This window comes from Mustelus asterias, chromosome 6 (assembly GCF_964213995.1).
Source record: "Mustelus asterias chromosome 6, sMusAst1.hap1.1, whole genome shotgun sequence".
NCBI lineage: Eukaryota > Metazoa > Chordata > Chondrichthyes > Carcharhiniformes > Triakidae > Mustelus > Mustelus asterias.
Genome location: NC_135806.1, coordinates 5,236,937 through 5,252,680, shown reverse-complemented (window position 1 = coordinate 5,252,680; position 15,744 = coordinate 5,236,937). Strand labels below are relative to the sequence as shown.

General features: G+C 46.8%; 1 protein-coding gene across 1 annotated transcript in view; it reads left to right on the top strand.

Annotated features, from left to right (window-relative positions):
• The first annotated feature begins 216 nt into the window (after nucleotides 1-216).
• Nucleotides 217-15,744, top strand: part of apba1b (amyloid beta (A4) precursor protein-binding, family A, member 1b) — a 180,731-nt gene continuing 165,203 nt past the window's right edge. The window contains exon 1 of the mRNA XM_078213970.1: nucleotides 217-298. The gene's annotated coding sequence lies outside the window, so the exon portion shown is untranslated. The remainder of the gene's footprint in view (nucleotides 299-15,744) is intronic.

Here is a 15,744-nt window from a genome sequence, read left to right as displayed (position 1 = left end):
CGCGCCTGCGCCCTGAGCGCGGTCCCGTTCCCGGCTGCCGCGCCTGCGCCCTGAGCGCGGTCCCTGGGAGCGCTGCCGGCCGCCGGCAGCCCGGCGCAGGCGCGCCTCGGCCCGCAGCGTCCTCGCGCACCGGGGCCACTTCCTGCCTGAGTCCCTCTGCAAATCTGAGTGTGTGTGTCTGCAAGAAAGGCAGGGAGGATCAGCCGGCAAGAAGGGGGCTTCCAACAAATACAAGAAAAGCCGCAAAGTGCACGCAATGCAATCACCTCCACACCTTGAGGGGCTTTAGAAATCACAGGTATGTGGCAGCATCACCCCCCCATGCCCCTGGTATGTTGCAGAATGATTGTATTCATTTGCAGAGTGGATTTGCTACGGATGGAGAAAGGTGGAGGGAAAGGAAAGGGAAGGAACCCCTTGAATGCAAGAATGTTAAAATGACAAGAGCATTGGAAGAAATAGCACATTGCACAATTCAAATAGGGGGATTCTCCACCTAGATGTTATCTACAGATGGATGGATAATGTCCCTGCAGTGATTTTTTTTTATCCTGCTGAAATTGTGCATTGACTGGAACATCCAAGAGATGGTTCATCTTATTGTGAAGATGCTGATCTCGCCCATCAGTTTAGTGCTGCATGCAGTGGATGGTTTTTATGCTGTGTGTTGATGTGGCATCTTCCTGAGGTTGTACAGTGACAAGGCAGCAAAGAGGGGAAAGGGGGGGTGGGGTGGTTAGAGAAAGCCTCTTTAGGTCTTGTGTATATTGATGTATGTGTATGCATTTCATTTGTTGGTGTGTTTACTGCTTATATGATACAAGAAGGAGGGGGGGGAAGGAATAATCCTCCGCTGCATTGTCATAACCCAGAGGGTGGTGATGCTGTGTCAGAGCAACAAGGCTTCACCCAATGATCACATCTATGTCAACCTGCAGAGCTCCCCATAATTTCTTCCAAGAACAAACTGGAGAAATCCTTCCTTTATAAAAGGGTTGCAATATTTTGCTATAATTAGCCTTAATGGAGATGTCACTTCAACAGCAATGTCCCTCCATCAATAATACAAAAAAGGCAATCTTAATGCCCATTCCCCTTACATTTTAAATAAATATCGTAGCCGGCACTGCTGTTAGGATGTCACTTTGCCTATTTCTGTGCAGGTTAAAAAATTAATACTGTTCTGGTGAGAGAGAGTGTTTAAATTCTGCAACTTGTACTCATCGTGCGTCCTAGTGATTTGTTTTAGAGTCTGAAGGACTTTTCACTCATTAAAGTTTTATTATTTTGGAGCTCTTTACAGTCATTAATGATACCTTCAGTGGGTCAGAGGAGTGAAAGGTTTGGTTAACAACCTGAGTGACATCTACTCTATATGAATGTTGTGGTCCATGACTATTTACAGATTGCAATGTGATGACTGATGTGTGGGAGGTAAACTACAGATTGAAAATATTTAAATGTGACGGTTGTGTCCAGTCTTTTGCTCAGAACAGATTCCATTCGTTTGTTGAATGCTTGATCCTCATTGACTTTCTTCAAAACACGCTGCCCTTGGTCAGAATATCGTACAGATGTGGGGTCAGTTTCTAGATTTAGACTTTACAAGCCCAACCCTACCTCTCCCACCACCTGTTTCGACCCCTTTGCTGCCTCGGTGATGTCAGGCGATTTGCTGAGTTTCTAGACTTAACCTAAGCCACAATTTCCTCCAGTTTGAATACCAGAAAGTCTGAAACCACCAAAAAACTCTCTTGACTCCTCACTGATTCCAGTCCCTCCCCGGTCTGGTTGGGCGAAACCTTTATGAGCCTTGCTGTCATATTCCACCTCATGCTGAGATTTGAACCATATATCCACCCCCCACTCCACCAGCACAAGAGATTGGCTACTCCAGATCCATGGTGTTGCTCATCACTGGCCTATCTCAGCCCATCTGCTGCTGAAACCCTCATCTTTATCGATGTATTGTCCTGGATGGCTTCCCACTCTCCACCTTGTGTAAGTGTCAGCTCAGCCACAGCTCTGCTGATCGCATCCCAACTACTCACACCAGGTGTCTCTGGCCCATCTGCTCTCTGACCTACTTTGGCTTGCTGGCCACAAGCTTAATCTTCTCACCTCGTGATTAACACACCTCATGCCCTTGCCTATTTTGTGTCTGTAACCTCTTCCAGCCCCTACAACCCTCCCTAACTCTGTAACCTCTACCAACCCTTACCACCCTCCCTATCTCTATAACCTCCTCCAGACCCTACTCCCCCCCCCATCTCTGTAACCTCCTCCAGCCCCTACAACTCTCCCTATCTCTGTACCCTCCTCCGGCCCCTAGAATCTTCCCTATCTCTGTAACTTCCTCCAGTCCCTACTACCCTCCTTAACTCTGTAATCTCTTCCAACCCTTACCACCCTCCCTATCTCTATAACCTCTCCAGCCCCTACACCCCTCCCTATCTCTGTAATCTCCTCCTCCCCAACAATGCTCCATATCTCAGTAACCTCCTCCAGACCCAACAACCTCCCTAATTTTTTAGAGGTTTACAGCATGGAAACAGGCCATTCGGCCCAACTTGATCTCTAACCTCCTCCAGTCCCTTCAACCCTCCCTAAGTCTGCAACCTCCTCCAGTCCCCTTCAACCTTCTAAAGTATCTCGGCTCCTCTAATTCTGGCCTCTTGGGCATCTTGCTCCACCATTGGCGATTGTGACATCAGTTATCTTGCAGTTAAGCTTTGGAATTCCATCTGTAAATCTCTCGACCTCTCTGTTCAGAGTATTCCTTAAAACAAATGTTTTTACTATTTAGATCCTAATGAGCTCAATGTGTGATCCATCTAGGCTTACCCCTGAGATCCCCACCATTAAAGATGCCTACCTTTAACTATTCAGTTCACTCTATGTTATCAAGTGCGCAGGAACCAGCAAAGGATATGAGGCCTGACAACATTCCAGCTGTTATCCTGTAGACTTGAGCTCCTGACACTAAGGGGCAACTTAGCATGGCCAATCCACCTAACCTGTACATCTCTGGATTGTGGGAGGAACCTGGAGGAAACCCACGCAGACACGGGGAGAGCATGCAAACTCCGCGCAGATTGTAATCCAAGCTGGGAATTGAACCCGGGTCCCTGATGCTGTGAGGCAGCAATGCTAACCACTGTGCCACCGTGCCGCCCATGCTATCAAGCAGCACTTGCTTAGCAATAGCCTGCTCACTGACGCTCATTTTGAGTTCCACCAGGATTACCCGTCTCCAGGTCTGAGTACAGCCTTGGTTCAAACATGGACAAAAGTGCTGAACTCCACAGGTGAGATAAGAATGATTGACTGCCCTTGACATCAAGGCAGTGTGACATCATGGAGTCCCAGTAAAATTAAAGCCACTGGGAATCAGGGAAAACGCTCTGCTGGTTGGAGTCATACCTGACACATAGGAAGATGGTGGTGGTTGGAGGTCAGTCATCTTAGTCCCAGGACATCACTGCAGGAGTTCCTCAGGTTAGTGTCCTAGGCCCAATGATCTTCAGCTGCTTCTTCAATGACCTTCCCCCGCCCCCCCAATCATGAGGTCAAGAATGGGGATGTTCGCTGATGATTGTACAATGTTCAGCACCATTCGCGGCTCCTCAGATACTGAAGCTGTTCATGTCCAAATGCAGCAAGACCTGGACAATATCCAGGCTTGGGCTGATAAGTAGCAAGTAACATTCGCACCACACAAGTCCCAGGCAATGACCATCTCCAACAAGGGAGAATCTAACCATCTCATCTTGACATTCAATGGCATTAGCATCACTGAATGTATGATCTGTCTAGGCTTACTCCTAAGATGCCCACCATTATCAGCCAACATCCGAGGGGTTACCGTTGAACGGAAGCTGAACTGAACCAGCCAAATAGACACAGTGGCTACAGGAGCAGGTCAGAGAAGTTGAGATTACTGCAGAGAGTTAGTCACCTCCTGACTCCCCAAATCCTGCCCACCATCTACAAGGCACAAGTCACATCCCATAGAAGAATGAAAAACAATCTCCCTTTGTGGCTTCGTGTTAAATCTTGTTTGATGATGCTTTCATGAAGTGCCCTGGGATGTTTCACTACTTTAACGGTGCTACGTTAATGTACAGAAGTTGTTGAATGAAAATGTTGATGGCATGAATTCAAAACTGACCAACAGGTAAATAATGAGAGGACCTTTAAAATTACCTGGCTTTTGTATTTGAGGCGGAATTGTATTTATCACTCTCATTTGCATTCAATCAACCCTATCTGAAACCAGGAATGTCAATGGGTTTGCCAAGTCAAATTATCTTTTCACAGTGTGACTTCGTTAACATGCAGACAGTTGCTGTACAGAAGCATGCCATTTGGCCCATCAGGTTTGTACGAGCATTGATCTCCACATGGACCATCTAATCGAGTTCCACCCCCCCACCTCTCCCCCATTGCTCTGTGTACCTTTCATTACTTACCTGCCTGAGGAATCTAATGGATTTTGCTTCAGGACTAGTTTGCGTACATAAGACATAAACGGCCCCTTGAACCCGCTCTGCCACCGTTCAGTAAGATCATGACCAAACCCAGGGGAGGCGATGGCCTAGTGGTATTATCCAAAGGTGTCGGGTTAGGTTGATTGGCCGACTAAATTAACCCGAGTCTCAAGGGGATTAGCAGGGTAAATATGAGAGGTTACGGGAATAGGGCCTGGGTGGGATTGTGGTCAGTGCGGACTCGATGGGCCGAATGGCCTCCTCCTGCACTGCAGGGATTCCATGATTATCGCTAGAGTGATTAATCCAGAAACTCAGCTGATGTTCTGGGGACCCGGGTTCGAATCCCGCCACGGTGTTCTGGGGACCCACGGTTCCAATCCTTACCTGGTCTGACCTACATGTGACTCCAGAGCCACAGCAATGTGGTTGACTCTCATCTGCCTTCTGAAATGGCCCAGCAAGCCACTAGGTTTCAAGGACAACTGGGACTGGGCAATAAATGCTGGCCAGCCAGTGACACCCATGTCCCACAAATGAGTATAAACTGATTGTGACCTTAAATTTACTTTTCTGCCTGCCCCCCATTTAACCCTTGTAGATCAAAACTCTGCCTTGAATATATTTAATGACCCAGCCCCCACTGCTCAATGGGGTAGAGAATTCCAAAGATTAATGAGGGAAGATATTTCTTTTCATCTGTCTTAAATAAGTCTCTTATTTTGAAAAGTCCTAGATTCCCCAACAAAGGGAAACATCCCCTCTATCCACCCTGTCGAGTCCCCTCAGAATCTTATCTTTCAATAAGATCACCTCTCATTCTTCGAAGCTCCAATGAAAGTAGGCCCAACCTGTTCATCCTTTCCTCCTGAGACAGTCCCTTCATCCTAGGAATCAACTTAGTGAACCATCTTAGAACTGCTTCCAGTGCAAGTAAATCCTTACTTGTACATAAGGAAACTCAAACTGTCTGCAGTAAATGCTGTGTTATAGCTGCCCCCTGAGGTAGGTGGTTTTCAAACTCTTTAATTCTGTTTCTGTAACCTCCTGTAACAGTACGTGCACATCCCTCTCAGATCTTGGTGTTCCTCCCATCCTGACCTCCTGCTCTGAGATTTTAGTCACTCCATCATTGGCGGCCGTGCCTTCTGCTGTCAGGATCTCATTCTCTGGAACGCTCTCTATAAAATAATGAGGGGCACAGATCAGCTAGATAGTCAACATCTTTTCCCAAAGATAGGGGAGTCCAAAACTAGAGGGCATAGGTTTAAGGTGAGAGGGGAGAGCTACAAAAGGGTCCAGAGGCGCAATTTTTTCATAGAGGGTGGTGAGTGTCTGGAACAAGCTGCCAGAGGTAGTAGTAGAGGTGGGTACAATTTTGTCTGTTAAAAAACGTTTAGATAGTTACATGGGTAAGATGGGTAGAGAGGGATATGGGCCAAACGTGGGCAATTGGGATTAGCTTAGTGGTTTTTTAAAAAAAAGGCGGCATGGACAAGTTGGGCCGAAGGACCTGTTTCCATGCTGTAAACCTCTATGACTCTCACTGAAGCTCTCTGTCACACTCTCCCTTTTAGATGTAGTTCTAAATCTACCTTTCTGACCACCCTTTTGGTCATCTCTCCTTATGTGACTTGGTATCAAATTTTGCGTGATCGCACTTTTGTCAAGTGCATTGGGGCGTTTTACCATGTTAAAGCCGTTATATCAGTGCAAGCTGTTACAGTGAACAAGAGATGTATCCTTTGCCGCATGGGCTTTTTATTCTGTGTCAGTCCTCCCCTTCAGGTGCCATAAACTGACTGTGTTCTTGAACATTGGTGAGGTCGGAGAGTTGAGGTCTGTGGCATGTCTCGATGATCCTGTCATTGCGGGAAAAATTGGTTCTTTATTTTATTGGAGAACTGCTCCCCATATCCGGCAGTTAAAAGGTGGGAATGTTGGCAATTTGTAGGACCCCACGCACCCCAGACATTCTCTCTCCCACTTTCTTCCGTCGGGAAAAAGGTACAACAGTCTGAGGTCACGTACCAATCGACTCGAGAACAGCTTCTTCCCTGCTGCTGTCAGACTTTTGAATGGACCTACCTCGCATTAAGTTGATCTTTCTCTGCACCCTAGTTGTGACTGTAACACTACATTCTGCACCCTCTCCTTTCCTTCTCTACGAACGGTATGCTCTGTCTGTATAGCATGCAAGAAATAATACTTTTCACTATATGTTAGTACAGGAGACAATAAATCCAATCAATCCAAAAAAGGAATCTGGGATTTTGGAAACCTCCCCCCAGTCACCAAGTGAGAAGGAAAACAAAATTGAAAATAGATTCCAGTGGGAATCCCTCGCAAAGAGATGGATTTTAATGTTTTTCCAACTCCTTTCCCCTCTCATCCTTGCTCCTCATGCCCAACTGACTAATCTTTGCTGACACGAAAGTATGCGTTTTTCAGTTGGAAACATGTTAGGAAAATAGCAAACCCTTGTAGCCTCCTAACCTCCCTGTTACTTATCTAGACAGCCTGTTCTGTAAAGATATTAATCATACTGTGCTGTTGGCTTGGACGTGTAGTCTATAAATCCAATCTACAAATCCATATTCTTTTGGTGAGGCGAATGGACTGTCTGCTCCGGAAAGTTCCACGCAGCCTCCTGACACCCCCCAAGGCTCACCCTGCAGAGGTAATTGTGTGGTGCCCATATCTGATCGGATGTGCTATGGCTCTTTGGGATAGGCTGTGACAACTGAATTAAATTACACAGAATTACAGTACAGAAACCAGCAATTCAGCCCTACTGGTTGGTGTCAACACTTAGGCTCCACATGTGCTTCCTTTCAACCTACTTCATCTTGTCCTGTCAACGTATCCTTCTGTTCCCTTCCCCCTCATGTGTTCATCCAATTTCCCTTCCAATATATCTATACTGTTTGCCTCAGCCGCTCCCTGGTGGGAGCGAGTTCCACATTCTCATCATTCTCTGGGGTAAAGAAGCTTCTCCTGACTTTCCTCTTTGAGCTCTGTCGCTCTACCTAGTCTTAGACTCTTCTGTGTCTTTGCGACATCGACCCTATCAAACTCCTTCATGCTTTTAAGGACCAATGAAGATGATCCACGCCTCTGGAGCAAGATTGACATGTAGGTCCATGGATGCCAACACCCTGCCTGGGGTATTACACCTGAAGAGAGGGGGAGAGAGATCAGATCAACACATTGCAACCCAAGAGATTTGATTTGATTTATTATTGTCGCATGTATTAGTATACAGTGAAAAGTATTGTTTCTTGCGCGCTGTACAGACAAAGCATACCGTTCATAGAGAAAGTGCAGAATGTAGTGTTGCAGCCTTAGCTAGGATATAGAGAAAGATCAACTTAATGCAAGGTAGTTCCATTCAAAAGTCTGACGGCAGCAGAAAAGAAGCTGTTCTTGAGTCGGTTGGTACGTGACCTCAGACTTTTATATCTTTTTCCCCGACGGAAGAAGGTTGAAGAGAGAATGTCCGGGGTGCGTGGGGTCCTCAATTATGCTGGCTGCTTTGCCGAGGCAGCGGGAAGTGTAGACAGAGTCAATGGATGGGAGGCTGGTTTGCGTGATGGATTGGGCTACATTCACGACCCTTTGTAGTTCCTCGCGGTCTTGGGCAGAGCAGGAGCCATACCAAGCTGTGATACAACCAGAAAGGATGCTTCACAAGAGCCGCAGTGTGTTCAGTCTTTTCTGCTGGATATAATCTTTTGGTTTGGGTACCATTCCCGGAAACTTTCCCCAGCGCCTCTGTACCCAGTTTATAATTTTAGATTGCTGTGAGATATGGGGCAAGATTTTAACTTGTTTAAAACCTACCCATTTAAGCCCAGTTCCAAACAGCCACATGATGTTCCTGAGATGTGTGGCTATAAAGATTTGTGCATCTTGGTTATGTACACCTTTATATTCCTTCTGTCCATTTACTTGTCTTCAGAGTATGGACAGCACATCAGAACGTTGAATTTACCCTTGAAGTTTGAATGTGAAAATCGGAAATGTTGTTTATTCCCTGTGAAAGTTCTTACTCTGCATTGTACGATATTTCACTTTTCTTCCAAGCCTGGAGTAACCTCACCAGGCGCTGTTTTTACACCAATACACAAGGAAAATACTGCGGATGCTGGAAATCTGAAATATAAACAGAAAATTGCTGGAAATATTTAGAGAGAGAGTTCATGTAGCAGATTGATAACCTTTTATCAGAACTGGGCTTGTACTCGCTGGAGTTTAGAAGGACGAGAGGGGATCTGATCAGGGTTTATAAAATTTTAATAGGGATTGATAAAGTAAATGTCGACCTAATGTTTCCAATCTGGAACAAGAGGTCACAGGTATAGGTTGAGAGGCGGTAGATTTAAAACTGAGATGAGGAGGAACTACTTCTCGCAGAGGGTGGTGAATTTGTGGAACTCGCTGTCTCATAGCGCGGTGGAGTCTGAATCAGTAAATGGTTTCAAGAAGGAGATAGAGATATTTCTAATTTTAAAAAAAGGGATGGGGGGATATGGGGAGGTGGATTTGAGAGCAGGGAGAGATCAGCCATGATCTGATTGAATGGCGGAGCAGGCTCAAAGGGCTGAATTTGCCGACTTCCGCTCCTAATTCCTATGTTCCTATGTTAGAGATAGTTAGACATGATGTGGAGATGCTGGCGTTGGACTGGGGTAAACACAGTAAGAAGTTTAACAACACCAGGTTAAAGTCCAACAGGTTTATTTGGTAGCAAAAGCCACAAGCTTTCAGAGCCTTAAGCCCCTTCTTCAGGTGAGTCACCTGAAGAAGGGGCTTAAGGCTCTGAAAGCTTGTGGCTTTTGCTACCAAATAAACCTGTTGGACTTTAACATGGTGTTGTTAAACTTCTTACAGAGATAGTTAGAGACAGGGAGAGGGGGTGGAGAGAGCAAGTGGGGGAAGATCTGTTTTGTGGTAGACAAGAGGGATTAAATGACAAAAGGGATGATGGTCCAAGGCAATAGTAATGGGACAAGTAAGATGAGTCTAAGGGAAATGTGAGCGGGATTGGTGGAAACATCACCAATGACTGCAATCCAAATAGATGGAGACAAATGACCTGAAATTGTTGAACTCGGTTGAGTCGGCAAGACTGTTACGCCCCTAACCGAGAGATGAGATGCTGGTCTTCGAAGCTTTCATTGAGCTTCATTGGAGCGTTGCAAGAGGCTCAGGTCAGATGGGGGCTGTGACAGAGAATTAAAGTGGCAGGTGACCAGAAACCGGTCACGTTTGCAGATTGAACGGACTGTTCCTCAAGGTAGTCTCCCCAGAGTGCAGCAGGCAGCATTGTGAGCAGTGAATATGGGAGATTAAATTGAAAGAAGTATTGATAAATCACTCTTTTATCTGGAAGGAGTGTCTGGAGGCCTCGGACAGTGAGCAAAGAGAGGGTCAAAGGGCAGGTGTTGCATCTTCTGTGCTTGCATGGAAAGGTGATGTGGGCAGGGGTGGGGGTATTGGAGTGGACCAGGGTGTCACGGAGGGAACAATCCCTTTGGAATGCTGAAAGGGGAGGGGGTGGGGAGAGGAGATGTATTTTAGTGGCATGATGTTGGAGATGGCGGAAGTGAAAGGGAACGATCTGTTGAGTAAGGAGGTTGGTGGGATGGAAGGTGAGGACAGGGGAACCCTCTTGTGCTTCTGGGAGGGAGGGCATGGGGCGAGAGCTGGAGGCAGAATGGACATGGTGGCGGGTACTGTCACCCAGGTGGGAAAAGAAGAAACATCATAACTCTGGTGTGGAAGGTTGACTTGTCAGAACAGTTGCGACGGAGAATGGAATAGAGTCCTTGGCTTACAGGAAGCAGAGTGTGAGGAAGTTGTAGTCAGGGGAGCTGTGCAAATCTGTGGGCTGCTAGTGACTAACAGATAGCCTATATCCAAAAATGGAGACGGGGAAGCCAAGGAAGAGAAAGGACGAGTCCGTGATGGACCATTTTGCTCCGGTTTCCTCCCACAATCCAAAGATGTGCGGATTAGGTTGATTGGCCATACTAAATTGACCTGAGTGTCGGGGAGTAGTGGGGTAAATATATGAGGTTACAGGGATAGGGCCTGGGTGGGACTGTGGTCGCTGCAGACTTGATGGGCTGAATGGCCTCCTCCTGCATTGGCGGGATTTTATGACCATGTGAAGGTGAGAGAAATTCGAAGCAAATTCTGGTCAGATTTTCCAGTTCTGAGCCAGAAATGGCACCAATACAGTCTTTGATTCAGTGGGGAGTGAGGGGAGTGGAGGAAGTAAGGAATGTCTCTCATAAATGATTGAAAGGCCTGAGTGGTGAGGATCCTCGCTGGTTCCTGTATTTGGAGGAAGTGAGTGGAGTGAAAGGAGAAGTTGAACAAACTCAGCTGGGGGAGGGGGTTGGCGGTGAATGGGGATTTGTTTGGTGTGCTTCAGGGAGAACTTTTGGCTGTATTTACGTTGCCTGTCCTACAGTAGCAACTGCGATGGTGGTAGCAGTGACCTTCACAGACAGTCAGGTAACTGTTGGTGGACGCATTGCTCTTCTCGGAAGGTTTACAACCATTAGACAAATGCGAGGTGATGCATTTTGGTAGATTGAACCAGGGCAGAACTTACTCAGTTAATGGTAGGGCGTTGGGGAGACTTATAGAACAAGGAGATCTAGGGGTACATGTTCATAGCTCCTTGAAAGTGGAGTCACAGGTGGACAGAGTGGTGAAGAAGGCATTCGGCATGCTTGGTTTCATCGGTCAGAACATTGAATACAGGAGTTGGGATGTCTTGTTGAAGTTGTACAAGACATTGGTAAGGCCGCACTTGAAATACTGTGCATATCTAGTCACCCTATTATAGAAAGGATATTATTAAACTAGAAAGAATGCAGAAAAGATTTACTAGGATGCTACTGGGACTTGATGGATTGAGTTATAAGGAGAAGCCGGATAGACTGGGACTTTTTTCTCTGGAGCGTAGGAGGCTGAGGGGTGATCTTATAGAGGTCTATAAAAAAAATGAGGGGCACAGATCAGCTAGTCGATATCTTTTCCCAAAGGTAGGGGAGTCTAAAACTAGAGGGCATAGGTTTAAGGTGAGAGGGAGAGATACAAAAGGGTCCAGATGGGCAATTTTTTCACGCAGAGGGTGGTGAGTGTCTGGAACAAGCTGCCAGAGGTAGTAGTAGAGGCGGGTACAATTTTGTCTTTTAAAAAGCATTTAGTTAGTTACATGGATAAGATGAATATGGAGGGATATGGGCCAAATGTGGGCAGTTGGGACTAGCTTAGGGGTTTTAAAAACAAAAGGGCGGCATGGACAAGTTGGGCCGAAGGGCCTGTTTCCATGCTGTAAACCTCTATGACTGTAAGAACAAAGAACAAAGAACAATACAGCAAAGGAACAGGCCCTTCGGCCCTCCAAGCCCGCGCCGCTCCCCGGTCCAGGATTGAATCCTGAATCCAGGATCCCCGCCCAATTTTCCAGCCTATCTACGTACCAATATCCTATCCACCGAGCTGTCCCTCACAGCTACGATGCTTTGTTCATCACAACCTATTAACTCACCCCCACCCCCCCATTCCAGACCATGTGATCTCCAGGGAGAGGCGAAAACCCAGAGTGAAAACCCCAGGGCCAATATGGGGAAAAAAAGATCTGGGAAATTCCTCTCCGACCCCCTGTGGCGATCGAAACGAGTCCAGGAGATCACACTGGCCCTGATCAGAAAATGCTTCCCAACCCTATTCATTTCCACTTCTGCTTTACGAACACCATCTGAATTCCCTGCCCTCGAGACAGGTTCCCTACTATCCGCAGCCTCGCTCTGTACTGGCACCAGCAAGATGATCATAGAATGAAGCCTTGAAATGAGAAACAAAGAACAATTAGCCCGCGCCGCTCCCTGGTCCAAACTAGACCACTCTTTTGTATCCCTCCACTCCGTTCATATAGCTGTCTAGATAAGTCTTAAACGTTCCCAGTGTGTCCGCCTCCACCACCTTGCCCGGCAACACATTCCAGGCCCCCACGACCCTCTGTAAAATATGTCCTTCTAATATCTGTGTTAAACCTCCCCCGCTTCACCTTGAACCTATGACCCCTCGTGAACGTCACCACTGACCTGGGAAAAAGCTTCCCACCGTTCACCCTATCTATGCCTTTCATAATTTTATACACCTCTATTAGGTCTCCCCTCATCCTCCGTCTTTCCAAGGTGTGAACATTTGAAATTCTCGACCCCAGAGGGTTTTGAATTCCCAGCCATTGAGGATATTCTCAAGACAGAGATCAAGAGATTATAGGGCACTTAATAGAAACAAGGGATATGGGGATAGATCAGTAAAATGAAATTGAGGTAAAAGATCTCATTGAATATTAAACAAGGCTTGAAGGGCTGAATGGCCTTGTGTGTCTATTTATTATGAAAGGACAACGTCACAGCTTTTTGAAGCAGGCAAGCAAGAACGTGACCGTATGGCAGATGTGTTCAGTATTTCACGATGTTTGACAGAATCATGGTGGAGGTGAAATATTAGAAGTGGGAGAGGAGCAACAAGGGTTTGGGAATTTCTGGAAAGAATAAGCAGAACTTTAGACGGATCATTCACGGCATGGTGGCACAGTCGCTGCTACCTCACAGCGCCAGTTCCCGAGTTCAACTCCGGCCTCAGGTCACTGTCTGCGTGGAGTTTGCACGTTCTCCCTGTGTCTGGGTGGGTTTCCTCCGGGTGCTCCGGTTTCCTCCCACAGTCCAAAAGATGTGTGGGTTAGGGTGCATTGGCCGTGCTAAATTCTCCCTCAGTGTTACCCGAACAGGCACCAGTGTGTGGCAACTCGGGGATTTTCACAGTAGCGTCATTGCAGTGTTAATGCAAGCCTTATTGTGACTAATAAATAAATAAACTTTAACACTTTTCACTGGGTCTTGGCAACTGTCAGAGAGGAGATACAAGAGGCTCCAATCATAATATCCTCAGCTCTCCTTAAAGAAACAAACTAATGGTCACTCTAATATTTCCGCCCAAGATGGCAAAGAAATATAACCTGCATAATGAAAGATTCGCTTGATGAATGTCTGTTGTAAAACTCTTTGGCTGGGATTTTCCTGCCCTGCGCACTGGCGGGATCTCCCAGTGCCGTCGACGGCGCACCCCTGCCACGGGTTTCCCGGTGGCGTGGGGTGGATTCAATGGGGAGTCCCATTGATGGCAGCGGGGGCAGGAGACCCGCCACTGACCAATGACGGGCTGCCTCCCGCCGCGAGAAAGATGCAACGGGGAGGCCAGAGGCCTTTAGTCTCGGTAATTCAAATTAAAACAAAGGAGTTAAGTGAGGCCGGTGCTATGGATTTTTGAAGAAGTGATTGGATAGAACAGTGATACTCATTGCAAACACGTTTCTACATCTACCAGCTGCTCCCCTACTCCTACCAACATTCCGAATGAATAGTTCAACCCCTTTAATATCTGTATAAATGTAAATATTTATTGTGATACATGTGTACACAACTCAAATAAAAATGAGACTTCCCTTTGATGTGATAGATGAGCTTGTTTGTTCGAGTGTAGGCGTGTACATTTTGGGAGGGATAATTCTGAGTGGTGAGTTGTTTTCTATGTTGGGGATGATTTTATTTCAGAGAGTGGTGAAAGTCCACACTCTCACGGGGAACTGGTGGTCAAACTCCGATAGCCATGACAGTGCGGAGAAGATCTCATCGCAATTTGGACCCAAACTTCGGCCAACAACTTTAGCTGGAGCTCATCTTGAGACGCCTGGCAGGTCCCCTTGCCCGTTTATTGACAAGGGCGCCACGGTGGCACAGTGGTTAGCACTGCTGCCTCACAGCGCCAGGGACCCAGGTTCAATTCCAGCGTCAGGTCACTGTGTGGAGTTTGCACATTCTCCCTGTGTCTGCGTGGGTTTCCTCCCACACTCCAAAGATGTGCGGGTTAGGTGGATTGGCCATGCTAAATTGACCCTTAGTGTCAGGGGGATTAGCAGGGTAAATGTGTGGGGTTACAGGAATAGGGCCTGGGGGGGATTGTGGTCAGTACGGACTCAGTGGGTCGAATAGCCTCCTTCTGTGCTGTACATCGATGATTCTATGAAGTCTGGTAGCATCGGTCGGGCAGGAATGTTTGGGAAGGAGTAGCAGACTCGGGTTTTTGTGTCCCTCGTTGAGGGATAGTAATCACACCGTTGCCGTGGCAATTCAGTGAGAGGTTGTTTGATATCACCTTTAACACTATCCCGCAACTGTAGTTTAGTCCTTGTCATGATTTTGCGAATCATAGAATCCCTACAGTGCAGAAGGAAGCCATTCAACCCATTGAGTTGGTACTGACTCTTACCCAGGCTTATCCCCTAACTCCACATAATTACCCCGCTAATCCCCCTCACCTACACATCTTTGGACACTAAGGGGCAATTTAGCATGGCCAACCCACCTAACCTACACATCTTGGGGCACTAAGGGGCAATTTAGCATGGCTAATCCTCCTCACCTACACATCGTTGGACACTAAGGGGCAATTTAGCATGGCCAACCCACCTAACCTGCACATCTTTGGAGTGTGGGAGGAAACCGGAGCATCTGGAGGAAACCCATGCAGACACGGGGAGAATATGCAAACTCCATACAGACAGTGACCCGAGGCCGGAATCAAACCCGGAGTCCCTGTGTTGTGAGGCAGCAGCGCTAACCACTTTGCTACCATGCAATGTTTTGGAAAATTTCAGCGTTTTCTTTCACAAAGCCAGCCCAGAAATTTGTGTTTTTTTAATCTTCAACGTTGAGGACAAAATTAAGTTGAAGATTTTGTACCCAGCCCTTGAATTCCACCCCAAATATAGCTTATTCAGGAGAGAGTTTATTTGACAGGTCGCCACAAGAGCAAAGCTATGTCCTGTAAGCAGTGAGTGTGCGGGAAAAGGTGGTTGGTTAAAAAAAAAGTCAATAAAAGTAGGAGTGAATTGCAAAGTGCCAAGACGTTTCCATGTGACAGCCTTTGGCCTGTGTGTGAAATAATACACTCACATCATCACTTCCCATCTCAAATGTAGAGTGAAAAATATTCTGAATTCAAGCTTTTATTAAGCTTACTATCTTCACAGCATTGTGCAGGATCTCCGTACAGCTGACGCCAGTGCTTCTGTGTTCACTAAGATGCACCTACCACACATTTGGAGCACCTACCCTGTGTCCCTGCTCCACTGTTCCTACCAATCACTGACTTTGCTCAATTC